Here is a 13,937-nt window from a genome sequence, read left to right as displayed (position 1 = left end):
TCTCTTATAAAAAGAACAGTAACATATAATAGATATATAAACCAGAGGCAGCTAAAGCCAGATACAAAATAGGTTAGGCAACAATAATCTATCAGTGTGACAGCAGGAGAGTACCCCATCTATGCAATGGTAAAAAGCCAGTTAGCCTATGAGTTGAGCATGGAGCAGAAATCTAGGTTCAGAGTAAAGAGACAGTCTTAGAAACACACACATAATTAACAATGTCTTCCTAACAAACTATAAATTTCTTGAGGTCAAGAGCATCTACTCACTCAGTTCTACTCATCTTTGTATTCTTAGTATCTAGCATAATAGAACACACCACCACAGAACAATCTTTCAATAATGTTTAATAGATGAAATGTCTTTCTTTCTTTTTTTTTTTTTTTTTTTTGTCTTTGTCGTGACCGGCACTCAGCCAGTGAGTGCACCAGCCAGTCCTATATAGGATCCGAACCTGCGGGGGGAGCGCCGCTGCGCTCCCAGCGCCGCACTCTCCCGAGTGCACCACGGGCTCGGCCCTAGATGAAATGTCTTTCACCTCACATTTAGTTAAATGAAACTAAGTAGTCCTCTGGCAAATAACTGAGAGTTGACTTAAAATTTTAACATATACTCATTCAATAAAATGTCATTAATACATAGAAGAGTAGATAGAAGTCTATTTAATGCATAGCTTTCCCTCAATGAGTTTACAATCAAGTTAAGAGATGGAGAAAAGTTAAACAATTATTTCCAAAATAATCTTTGAAATAGAACACATAATAAAAAAACAGAAATTAACAGTTCTCTGGATTTAAAAGGTAAAAATATAAAAAGTTAATCAACGTCAAATTGTAAAGGCCAAATGCAAACAAGAAATCAGATTAGGGAAGGTAAACATGGGCTAGGATCATCACGCAAAGTTTCTTAGAAGAAGTAGATAGGATTTCTAGAGCCCATTTGGTAAACTGCAAAACAGCCACAAATTTCTCCCACTCCTGTATGTACATCCCTTGCAATATGACCTCACTGTATTTCCATAAAGAGGTAGATTCTTTCTCCATCTCTGAAATTGGGGTTGGCCATGTGACTGCTTTGGCCAATGGGACATTAGCAAACATGGTTCAGAAGCTTGAAAAGCACTTGTGCACTGGACTTGCCCCCTTTTGCTGATTTTGGAACCCAGACTCATGAGAAGAAGTTAGCTGACTGCCTCACATGTGAGTCCTGACAAGACCAAAAGAAGAACTACTGAGCTGAGCCCAGTCAAACTGCCAACCCACAGAATGATTAACTACTAAATGATTATTGTTTTAGTCTCTAAATTTTGGGGTGGTTTGTTTCAAGGTAAAAGCTAACTGACTGAGGAGATAAAAAAAGGCACAGAAGAGGAAATGAGCATAACATACATATGCATGGGAAAATGAATGATTAGATTAGTTTAAATGGAAAAAAGTTCTTATTGAAAGAAAGAATATAAAGGCCTGAAAGAAGTACAGTGGTGGTATTGTGGTGAGCATAGCTGCCTTCCAAAGGCCTGAAAGGTAAACTGAATTCAGAATGTAAAAAGCAGGTTAGGAAGAGGATGGACTTCATTCTGTTTCAGTAGTCAAGGGAGAGCCACTGAGGGACTTCAGAACAGGAGAATGATATAATGTAAGTGGAGGGGAAGTTCAGTTAGGAGACTTTTTTTCTTTTTTTTTGGCAACTGGCTGCTGGCTGATACAGGGATCCGAACCCTTGACTTTGGTGTTACAAGGCTGTGCTCTAACCAACTGAGCCAACCAGCCAGCCCCCAGTTAGGAGACTATTACTATTATCTAGACAGCCTAAAGAAATAAACTTCTATGTTTTAGGTGAAAACTAGATAGTTCACTAAACAGCATGGCTTATTTATTCATTTTTAATTGTAGGGTGTTTTCGGGTTTTTTTAAATTTTCCTTTCTTTATTTTTTGCAGCTGGCCAGTAAAGGGATCCAAACCCTTGACCTTGGTGTTCTAACACCACACACTAACCAAACGAGCTAACTGACCAGCCCAACAGCATGGTTTTACAAGTGTTGTATATAGTTTATATAAGATTCTTCTCTTTAACAAAAAAATACAAGAAAATTATTTCTACCTAAGATTTTAATCTCAATGGGTACAGTGCTAAAACTAATCATCAAAAGAGCTTGTGAAAAGTCTACAGGTAAGAAAAATAAATTTGGGCATAAACATAATACCTATTCTAGTGACAGCCTAAGTGTGAAATATGACTTCTCTTTGTTTGAGATTTTTTTTTTTTTTTTTTAAAGATGACCGGTAAGGGGATCTTAACCCTTGACTTGGTGTTGTCAGCACCACGCTCAGCCAGTGAGCGAACCGGCCATCCGTATATGGGATCCGAACCCGGGGCCTTGGTGTTATCAGCACCGCACTCTCCCGAGTGAGCCACGGGCCGGCCCTTTGTTTGAGATTTAAACACACCCACTGGACCTCTTTAGCTCTTGGCCATGATAGGGTAACAGGAACCAGATTTATCCTCCCACCTAAACAACTAAAAAAACAGACAAAATATACAAAACAACAAAATTTCAGATGCTAGATAATGGGTGGCACAGGACAGAGATCTGGCACAAGACAAAGATCCATGGGAGAAGGGAAATAAATGAAGTGAATTCTATGATTGTCCCAGCTTACTGCCTGGTTTTCAGGCTGCAGCACAGAAGTGGAAAACCCTAACAGAGTCCAGAGGTCTCAATGAGTTGAGATGACAGAACTTCAGAGGTTTGGGGAGGTCAAGGAGGCTAAAGTTTGTGAGAAAGAATACTGGAGAGGAGAGAACTGCACAGAGAGAAAGCTCTGGAGAACTACAGGTTCCCTTTGAGTCTTTGGCTGAGTATTTATGACTGAGTACATGTGTATGAGAAAACGATCAAGGCCAAGGAAAGAACCACTAGAAAGGGAAAGGCAGAACAATCCTTGAGGCTCACATAGGGCTATGAACAGTTTGTATACCCACTAGCCAGAGTGAAAAAGACCTTCAAACATCCAGGGCCTTGAACATGTCCAACTACTTTCAAATAACTGTATCCCAGAACAAATTCCAAAAATATTCAAAGGAATACAAAACAAACAAATACAGCATACAACAATGTAAAATCATGATGTCTGCCACCCAGTCAAAAAATACCAGGGGCTGGTCAGTTAGCTAAGTTGGTTAGACCAGTGCTCTAACTAACTGATCATTTTTTGTTGTTGTTGTTGTTATAAAGTTGCATTCTAACCAACTGAGCTAACCAACCAACCCAAAGACCAGTGCTCATAACACCGAAGTCTGGGGTTCAATCCCTGTACCAACCAGCCAAAAAAAAAGAAAAAGAAAGAAGAAAGAAAATTACCAGGAATGCAAACAAGGAGAAATACCAATCAGACAAAGAAAAAACTGCATTTGATTAAATTGTTAAACAAGGACTTTAATAAAACATATAAATTTATTCAATATGTTCAAAAAAGTAGAGAAAAGCATAAACATGAGGAGGAAAGAAATGTAACATATAAAAAAACCCCTACTAGACATGAAAAGTATATATCTGACATGAAAAATACATTAAAAATATATATATACTGGATGGGACTAACACCAGATCAACCAATGTGGAAGAAAAGATTAGTGAACTTGAAGATATGTTAAAAAGTAACTAGACAAAATGAAACACATAGAGAAAAAGATGGAAACCAAATGAACAAGCATCAGTGAGCTGTGGCATAACATCAAAAGGCCTAACTGGAGTCCCAGAGGGAGAGAACAAAGATGTTGTTTATACTTCTATTTGTTGTTAGTTATTGTAACCATACTGTCTGAAAAGTTTTTCTCTACTTTTAATAGATATTTTACTTTCTGGATACACTTATTGGGTCCAGAGATTCCAAGCTGGGGGGGAAAAAAAAGAAGAAAAAGAAATGTCTGAAAATTTTCTGAATTTGATCAAAACTATAATTGCACCAAACACCCCCTATTATTAAAAAGGTCAGATGTTTTCAAAGTAATCATAATCTATTATGTAAATAGTTTACAATACCTGATCTATGTTTCAAAAATAGATTAAAATATAGTGAGATGTACAGTAGCTAGCTATCACAAAAGTAATATTACATTTTTCACATTATAAAAAGTTATCTAAATTGTTTTAAAATAAAACAAGATAAGATATAAACACAAGTTTACAAAGACTACATATCAACTAAGTTTTTTAAGGCATCTAATAAACTAATTAATGTAAGCAACAAAAAATAAGGTTCAAGGATAGGATAAACTCAAGGAATTTTTTTTTTTTTTTTTTTTTACCCCATAGGTCTTAGCAAGAGCCCCTCTGAAGTTAGTAAGAAGAGATGAAGATGTGTGAATAACTCTATTTGCTGACAGCAAAAGAAGAGAAAGAAACATTAATCACAACTAACACTTCAAATGTCCCTTCTAAATTTTCACAGGAGGTAAACTGGCAGCATGGAACCTCTCTGAGCTCAATAAATATATCCAAGAAAGTAAAATATCTATTGAAAGTGAAGAGAAACTTTACAAGTCAGTATGGTTACAATTATTGACAAAAGAATAAAAGTGTAAACAACCTAGTTCTCTCCCTGGCTACGATACTAACAACGCATAAATTATTTCCTTAAAAAAAAGTACAGTGTAACCTACATGGCCAGATTGTAAGAAAAACGCTAAACAAAATCATTCCTTGGGTGAAATATGTAACCGGATAAACCAAGCAAAGCATTATTTCTACGATCCTCCCTCTAAGACAAAGAAAAAAAAAATCAATACAGAACCTTCTCTATAATGATTTTCACTATAATAAGATTTCAAGTATATTAACTTCCTTTTTTAAAAATAGCAAAACTGAGGCAAAGAGTGGTTAAGTAATCTAAGGTTCTATGATATGTTATAGTGAAGATGAGAACAGATTCAAATCCCACCTTGATGCACAATTAAGTTTATATTCATTCATTACATTAGCATTTAAGAGGAAGTGCAAACATAGAAAACCCCCACACTTGTATACACACTACAAAACTAACTTTGTTTTCCCTTTATAGCTCACCCTTAGTGATTAACTCAGGTTGTATCAAAAGCAGACATCCTTGTCTTGCCCAATACATACCAATACATCTCTCAAAGCATGCTGTCTCACCCGATACATTTACTTATATAAACCTCAATCCTCACTCAATCAGGGAGGCAGTTGGGACTTTATCCTCTGTCTCCCGCTCGATGTCTTCCCAAATTAAAAGGCTTTCCTTTAAGTTTTGTCTGGCAAGTGTGACTGGCAATCCTATAGCAGTGAGCACTTGGACCTGTACAGGTGAGGGATTCCCACCTTCCAAGGGGAATCCCACAGGACTTGTTCATTACCAGTAGTGACTATACTAACCTTATTTTCTAAACCAAAAACTAGGTGCCAATGTATGATAAGATATATATTTTTTTGGTTTATAAATGTATTTTTCAGACTAAGAAAAATTTTCAAATTACATTTTAATTACTTGTACATTTAATTAATCACCTATAAGCTGCTGGACCCTAGCAACAGAGACACTCTTAACTACTTACATGGAAAACCTCTTTCTTGTAACCACTTATGCCTTGGCTACGTAATACCTAGCGCTAACTTCTGATGGTTCAAACAGAGTGTATGAAACCTAACATAGGAACTCTATCAGTAATTAAACAATTGAGGTATGGGAGAACCCAAAGTAGAAACCCATACTGGACGGAGAGGTGAACTCTTTAGAACAGAACTTTCCAAAGTGTTCTGATGCTCTGAAAAGATATGTCTAAAGCTGTTTCAGGGATTGTGTCAACATTTAATTTTTATTAACTTTTCTTATTTAAAAACATTTCTTTTCAATTATTTATTTATTTTTAACCATTTAATTATAGCTATAATATAGCTGCTCACCTCTGAATCTAGTGGAGTATGTAGAACAAACTGTTGTTAATAAAAGAGAAACTTCTTTCCTGAATCCACCTTCCAACTGTTAGGACTATCTGTTACATGCTCATGTCTGCACTTTCCCTTCATAATAATTTGGAACACTTATAATTCCTTGTTCTACAAATGTCTGCTTCCACTATACTGTAAATTCCAAAAGTAAGGAGATTATTTCTGTCTTGTTCACTGCTGAATCTCTAACCCCCAGCACAATAACATGGTAGATGTCTAACAAGTATTTAATGAATATGAATAACGAGGCTATTACAATAGTTCAAAGGTTCAGAGAGGCTAAGTTAAGGTAGTAGCAGTGAAAATGAAAAGGAGAGGTTTTGTGCAGGAGAAATAGGGAGTCCAAAAAAATTGAGATATTTGAGCTTGGGTGACTGACTGAATGGTGATACCCTCATTTACAGAATTAAGAAAGTTAAAAAGAGAGATGACTTTTGTATTGGATAATGTTGTATTTTTTAAGTGCTAGGGAAGTCCAGCAGAAATGAAGTCCTAATCTAGTTTACTATCTACCATATAATTTAGCTTCCAGATGATTTTTTAAAATCAAATTTCTTGAGAGGCAAGGCTCACATTTTTTGTCTTTGGTTATTCATTTTTTCCTATTTTCCTACCTTCATTTCTGCCTTAATGATCACTGAAAAATATTTAAAACCATTTTTGAGATATTTTAGAAACTAAGCCACTTAGTTGATTAAGAAAAAATGAGACCTTACAAACTTAATCCATAAAATACAACGCGTGGAAATCTAAATGTCAGACAAATATTAACAAAACATAGTATTTAGATAAACATATAGCTAAAAAAAGATAAAGGAATCAATACATCCTCATTTTTTTAAAAGTTGATTACTTTGAAACTCTGCAGAAATAAAAAATACAAGTATAAAAATATTAATGATAAAAAGCATTTCAGTAAAAACAGATATAATGGCAAATAAGTTTTCTGATTCAAACATTAATAAAATACTGATTGTTCTATTCAATAGAGATGTAAATTCTCTGTTAAAAAAATAATGATTCTTAAAACATGGTTAGGTTAAATCTTGATAGCTTACCAAAGGGAGCAAAAAAGCTACTTATTACCTACCTCTCATTCTTCAGGAGATGCTAATACACCCCAAATTCTTTTCAAAAAACACTTAATTTTTTACTTTGGGAAGCTTTACCCTGATTGAAGTGAAAGCAAATTCCAATAATATAATGAAAAAGCTATCAATATCCCAAAACAAAGATCTTATATACAATGATAAAAAAAAAATCATAGGAAAAAATCCAAAATGTTCACTTAAGTTTGTAAGTACTACATATTCAATTAAATATCTAGAACATATAAAATATAACCACAAAGAGAATAATTATGTTTAACTTATAGTCATATAACTTAAATGAAAATATACCAAGAAGTCTGCTTAAAAATCACCTACTTGATCTGGACGGTTAACTCAGCTGGTTAGCACACGCTATTGATAACACTAAGGTCAGGGGTTCAGATCCCCTTACCAGCCAGCCACACCCCGCCCCCCCAAAATAGAAAAAAAATCACCTGCCTAAATGATAAAATTTTCTGGCAAAGTCAACATTCACATTATGTAAATATTATAATTTCAATCAGTATCCTAAGTCTACAATCAATGATCACCAGATTTTAATAAGGACAGAAACTACACTGAATAGTAATGTGTGTTTTCCTTATGCTCAAAATTTAGCTCTAAAAAACTCACCTTTTTTACGTGAACTTAATCTCCTTTACCAAATACTGAAGTATGACATTTAACCAGGAAGTACTATTTTCAGCACAAAAAATTCTATCCACTGAAACCTGGGGAAAAAACCACCACTAACATCACTATTGTTTACAATAAACTGGTAACAACAACAACAAAAAGATGACAAGGAAGTAAAACAGTATAAATTTTAAAACAGTGTTTTACTTTTAAAAGTAAAAGTGTTTAATTTTTAAAATCTATAAATATTGACGATATCCTGCAATATTCCTAATCAAACAAACAAAAACAGCTCCAGCTATATTTTGAATATTTCTCAAAAATCATAAAAGAACGAAAAATGAATACATGGTTAGAGTAATTTTGAGTAACATGCCCTCAAATTGAAAAGACTGTTTGCCACATATCTATGAAAGAATTTTTCCTACAAGAGCTATTAAAAAACAAAAAAGGTGGAGAAGTAAGCAAGCTATCTTCTCCATGAATTCCCAAAGGCTTTTTTATTTTGCTGGTCAACACAGCCCCCACTATTCAATAATGTTCATTAAACATTTTCTTGTTTTTTATATGTGTATACACACACACACACACATTTTTTTTAAGCAACAAGCATTTATTATCTCACAGTTTTTGAGGATTAGGAATCTGAAAGAGTCTTAGCAAGGTTATTCCAGCTCAGGGTCTCTCACGAGTTACAACCAAGTTGTCATCTGTATATATTACTTTTTAAAGTTATATATAAGGCATATAAGGAATTGCTTATACCCCACCAAAGTGAAAATTAAATTCTATGATCATAGCTAACTCAGCTCTGTAATATTCATTTACTTTGAAAAACCAACAACCTATCACTGTCACATTTTTAGTACATTTTTAGATGTAAAATACCCTTGAAAATTGTCTAAAAATTATACAAACTCCACTTCTAATATTACATTTGAAGACCTATATAAATGAGTTCAATCTGCTAAGGCAGATGAGCTCTATAATCATGAAGATTTCCTAAGATATTAAAATAATCAGTATTTAAAAGAAGACACACAAATCTGAGGTCACATAATGTAACAGAGAATTCACTAAATCATGTATTAACCACAGTACAAGATAACAGGCAAGATATTCTTAGTCCCCTACCAATGATCAAATTTGTTCCAATTTGATATTATAAATTAAATTAATGAAGCTATGAACTTTAATTTATGTTTCTAAAACTAGAAGAGGAAAAAGCATTTCCTAACTTTCTATAAAAAAGTAAAAATGATAGAGAAACTTTCCTTTATAATCATGCTTCAAACATCCCTTTTTAAAAAATGTATCATACAGGGAAACATGAGCTTCTAAATTAAAGACTGATTTCAATATGTTTTCAAATTTAAATATATCATAATACACGATCCAAGTCCACAAAACTATTATTCGAAAAATTAGTCATATTTATATATTTGTCATCATTACTTCTACTTTATAAACAAAAAAAGGAAAGAAAGCAACAGACAGCATTCAATTCCCTCAATACTTTAAAATCATTCTTCCATCCCCCCATAAATGAAGTGACTCTTTTCCATGTAGCCAAAAGAAAACAGCAGACACATCTGTGTGGTGTATCCTGGCAAATCAGCTCTTAAATACCAACGCAACTGTTATTAACGGCTCAGAACAAAACATTTTAATAAAACACACTGAGTAGATACTCTGTGTGTGTGTGTGTATACATGTGCCGATTCACCCATTCGTAATATGACACACAAAATCAATTTCTACTGAATAACAAAACATCTTTACATCATACACAGGTTGTATAATAAAATCGTCCTCTTTAACGTTCAAAGATAGAATTTCTGAAGCTAGGGAAGAGTAGAGTTAATACCAAGATTGCTGCCACCTATCAACTTTAATTCAAAGCAAAGTACAACTCAATGTCATTTTTACCTCTAATGTAGCCATGACTGAAACAAAATTAACTTCATTGTAGGAGAAAGCATCCTGGCATCCCAACGGGTTATTTACCTCTCTGATTTGACAGTACGCATTTATGTGTTGTCTTTTCTCCCTCCCACAGCATGCAAGGATGTCAACATCTTTATCAAAGCAAATGACAAATCCCTCAGGTCACTTCTTCAGCACCCTAAAGTACTAGAAAGTCACGGCCTTCATTGTCCTTACAACACAGCAAACAGATTCTATAGTCCCATGCCCTCTTCCATTACAGTTGGGGAGGTAGGGTGAGAAAGAAGCGCTCATATTTCCTAAGCATCCTCTGTGTTTGGTACTAATACCACGAGCGGCATGAGTACAAGAGATATGTGGGTCACCACAGAGAGAGAGAAACAGAACGAAGCTTCGTGACCCTCCAAGTTCAGTGAAGACACCCAAAGCCTCGGGGGAAAAGGGACAGAATCCGAATGGTCTCCGAGGTGGAGAGTGACCGGGTCTGGCTCGAACCCAGGGCTTGGGCAGCGACCTAGGAATCTCTGATACCCCTCCCGTCCTCACCAGGGTCGGTCACTCGACGAGGGGTGCGGCCGGAGGGGGCTAGGATCGGGGGAGGGTGGGACCCGGGGCTACCTCGCTGCGCCCTGGGGTTCGGGGGGTGTGTCCTACCTGGGCCGTGGAGGACGCAGGGATTTCGGGTGGAGGGCTCGGGACCAGCTCAGGGCCGGGACCGGCAGGGGTCAACCCTCAGCAGGCGGGACCGCCGCCGCCTGCCCATCCCCCGCCGCAGACTGCAGCGGGACCCAAGCGCTGCTTTGAGTGCCGACCGTTTGGGCAGTCCCCTCGGGTACCGTCTACGTTTACTGGCGGCGGCGGCGGCGGCTGCCGCTGTTACTGCTGCTTCTGGCCGCCCCCAGCCGCTGCTCTTGTGCCAGCCCCTGCTCCCCCTCCTGTCGCCGCCGCCGCCGCCTTGTCCCCACCGCTCCCATCGCCGCTGCGGCGACTACTGCAGCGCCCGCTGACCCGACCCGACGTTATTCTCCCCCCTCGCAACCCGGCACAGCCTAGCACACCTGCCCTGCCAGTGCGCACGCCCACCTCTCCGCCGCAGGTGCTGATTGGGCAGTGCGTTCCGAGCCTGCAAATTCCGTTGGCTTGTCCCATTGCCTATCACGAAGGGGGCGGAGAGATGGTCAGAGAGCGTCTCCGCCCCCCACCGGAGAACTGCCGCTATCTTCAGGTTTGCGTGAGAGGGCGAGTTACCGGGAAAGGAGCATCACAATGGCAGTGCGCATGCGCGCGGGAATTCTGGGCCTCGTAGTTCTAGCCACTGCCGCAACCGCCCGCCTGTCCCGAGAAAAGTAGGGCTTCTGAGAAGAGTCGTTGGCGCACGTAGGTGTTCTCCTAACTCAGCAGTTAACTTGGTTATAGAGGTGTGGTTGTGACCCCAGGTTGGGCTTTTCGGAAGAAAATCGGAAATGCTTTGTCACAATTCAAATTAACACAGCGAAGGCAGTCGCGATGGAGAGCCCCAAATCGTGAGGCCCTGCAATGCCTTAAGGGACCCATCCACCTCCTCAGAACCAGGATCTCGCAAATTGGCGCTGTGCCCAGAACCTCCTCACTTGAAGCAAATGAGCGCCGGGCCCGGGGAAAGCCCTAAAGGTGTGAGGAGGAACGGACACGGGGACTTCCGTAAAGGAATGTTTCACAGCCCACGAAAAACGAGATTTCATTCCCTTTTTGAAACACCACCAGCTAAAGATTCAATTGAGCAGCCCCAGTGCGGACCTGTATAAGATACTAGGCAAGAACAGGCTGAAAAAAAGAAAACAAACAAAAAAACCCGAGGAAGGTGGAACAATGAGTGAGACTCTGTGGCATAAATTCGTATTTAGTGTTGATTGTGTCTGCTGCTTTGGTGAATTATACCTTAAGATTAAGCCCCTCTCCCATCTTTACCCGCCAATTTACTAAGAAAGCTCAGTTAAAGAGGTTAAGCAATTTTCCGAAAGCTATAAATCTGATTAGTGGCAGAACCAAAACTCAGGTCTCTTAAACCTCCCATGTCCAATGCTATTTCCATTTAGTACTCACCATGACTCCCAGGGGTCTGCCATGGACAGGAAGGATGTAATAAATTATAAGCTTCATTTTTACTTTAAATCCTTTTCTTCACTCAAGTGACATTATCATTAAAGCTGATTAAGAATATACAAAGATTAAATATAGTCGTAAATCCTATATTCAATCTCAGAACTGTTCTTATAGAACCTGTTTCTTGTTCAGGAAATGCCACAGCCTCTTGACAGTCTTTTAAAAACAGCAGGCGCCTCTACTGTCTGTCATGTTCAGACCCTTGGATAAAAAGCACGGCAAAATTTACATTAAAAGCAATTGATAATGCAGCTCATCTTGTTCTATTCAAATGTAAAGAAGTTGCAAAATTATTTTCTTTCTGCTGATTAAAACCACAGGTTGCTTTTTCCATTACTTTGTCTAATAGAATATAGTTTACTTCAGAGTATTGACCAGGCACGTAATTTGAATAGGAAAAGATTACGGTTTCTGTAAATATTTTTCTTTAAAATTAAAGAATAGGAGAAAATGTCCAGATTCATTGAAATAATGCCTAGCAATAAAAGCCTCCTGGTTTCTCTGGTCTTTTCCACTTAAGAATTATTGGTCTGACTCCAGAAATACTTTTTCAGTTAGGCTAAATGGCAAGGTAATATATTATTCAAGACTTGGTACAAGAATCCCCTTTGAGATAGCTTAGATGTGTGTATACTCTTATAAACTATACTCATCTTAAGCTAGATAGGAAAAATAAGTTCTAGTGGTGTACACTAGTGCTAGGCATCTATAATTAACAATTTTTTGTATGCTCTCAAATGGTGACAAGAGGGGAGCTCAAATGTTCTCATCACAAATAAATGATAAATTTTTGTGATGACAGATATAACTACCCTGATTTGATAATCACACATTGTATGCATATATTGAAATTTAACTCCTTACCCCATAAATATGTACAATTAATACATGTCAGTTAAAAAATAAATTTTTTTTTTTTTTTTTTTTTTTTTTAAAGATGACCGGTAAGGGGATCTCAACCCTTGACTTGGTGTTGTCAGCACCACGCTCAGCCAGTGAGCGAACCGGCCATCCATATATGGGATCCGAACCCGGGGCCTTGGTGTTATCAGCACCGCACTCTCCCGAGTGAGCCATGGGCCGGCCCCTAAAAAATAAATTTTTAAAAAAGAAAGAAATGTGGTAACCAGCCTCTAAGATGGCCCCCAGTGATCCCTGCCTTCTGGTATTCTCTAGTCCCTTCCATACTGAGTTGGGCCAACCTGTGTAACAAATAGTATTTTGCAGAAATTATGGTGTGTGAATATCAAGGCTAGGTCATAAAAGACATTGCAGCTTCTGCCTTATGCTCTCTTGTTTTTGTCTGTTTTATTTTTTTGGCAGCTAGCTGATGAGGGGATCCAAACCCTTGACCTTCTATAAGGCTGCACTCTAACCAACTGAGCTAACCAGCCAGCCAGGCCTTATATTCTCTTGGATCACTTATGTAGAGAGAAGTCAGTTGCCATATCATGAGAACACTCAATCACTCCAATGGAGAGGTCTCCTGGCAAGGAATCGAGGTATCGAACCAATAATCAGCACCAGCTTGCCATCCATGTTAGTGAGCCATTCTTGGAAATAGATCCTCCAGCCCCAGTCAAGCCTTCAGAAGACTGAAAACTCACCTGGCATCTTTACTGCCACCCTGTGAGACACTACAAACCACTCCTAAAATCCAGACCCACAGGAACTATGTGATATAATAAATTATATAATTACGAAGGGGTTTTTCATACTTATAAGGTGGTGCTGGAGGTCAAGATGGTAGAAGAGGAGAGCTGCCTGCCACTTTTCCACCATGAGTAGAAGCAGCCTGAGGCCCCCGCCAGATGCAGCTGTAGCAGAATCAGCACAAAGAAACGGCTTCAAAAGGGTGTCTTTACCCTGCCGAGAACCGGGAATCTTCCCCCAACCCGCGCGCATGACCCACTGGTGCGCCGCAGCTGCAGACGTGGAAACATGGAGGCCTGAGCAGGCGTGTGTCACCCCAGGCTGCAGCGGTGACCACGACTTCTGACGCCCAGCCCCGACCCGCGTCCCTGGAACTGGAAGCGAATCAACCCACAGCCGAGACAGGGAGATGTCCAGCCGGAGAGGCAGAAGCTCCACGGAGACCACACGCCATGCGGGGCCGCCACTGCGTGATCCAACAGGTAGGCTTCACTGC

General features: G+C 38.6%; 1 protein-coding gene across 1 annotated transcript in view; it reads right to left on the bottom strand.

Annotated features, from left to right (window-relative positions):
- The window catches only part of TTBK2 (tau tubulin kinase 2), a 146,569-nt gene extending 136,004 nt beyond the window's left edge, over nt 1–10,565 (bottom strand). Inside the window, exon 1 of the mRNA XM_063089106.1 lies at nt 10,301–10,565. The gene's annotated coding sequence lies outside the window, so the exon portion shown is untranslated. The remainder of the gene's footprint in view (nt 1–10,300) is intronic.
- Nucleotides 10,566–13,937: the final 3,372 nt, after the last annotated feature.

This window comes from Cynocephalus volans, chromosome 3, assembly GCF_027409185.1.
Source record: "Cynocephalus volans isolate mCynVol1 chromosome 3, mCynVol1.pri, whole genome shotgun sequence".
Lineage (NCBI taxonomy): Eukaryota > Metazoa > Chordata > Mammalia > Dermoptera > Cynocephalidae > Cynocephalus > Cynocephalus volans.
This window is presented reverse-complemented; position numbering and strand designations above follow the sequence as displayed.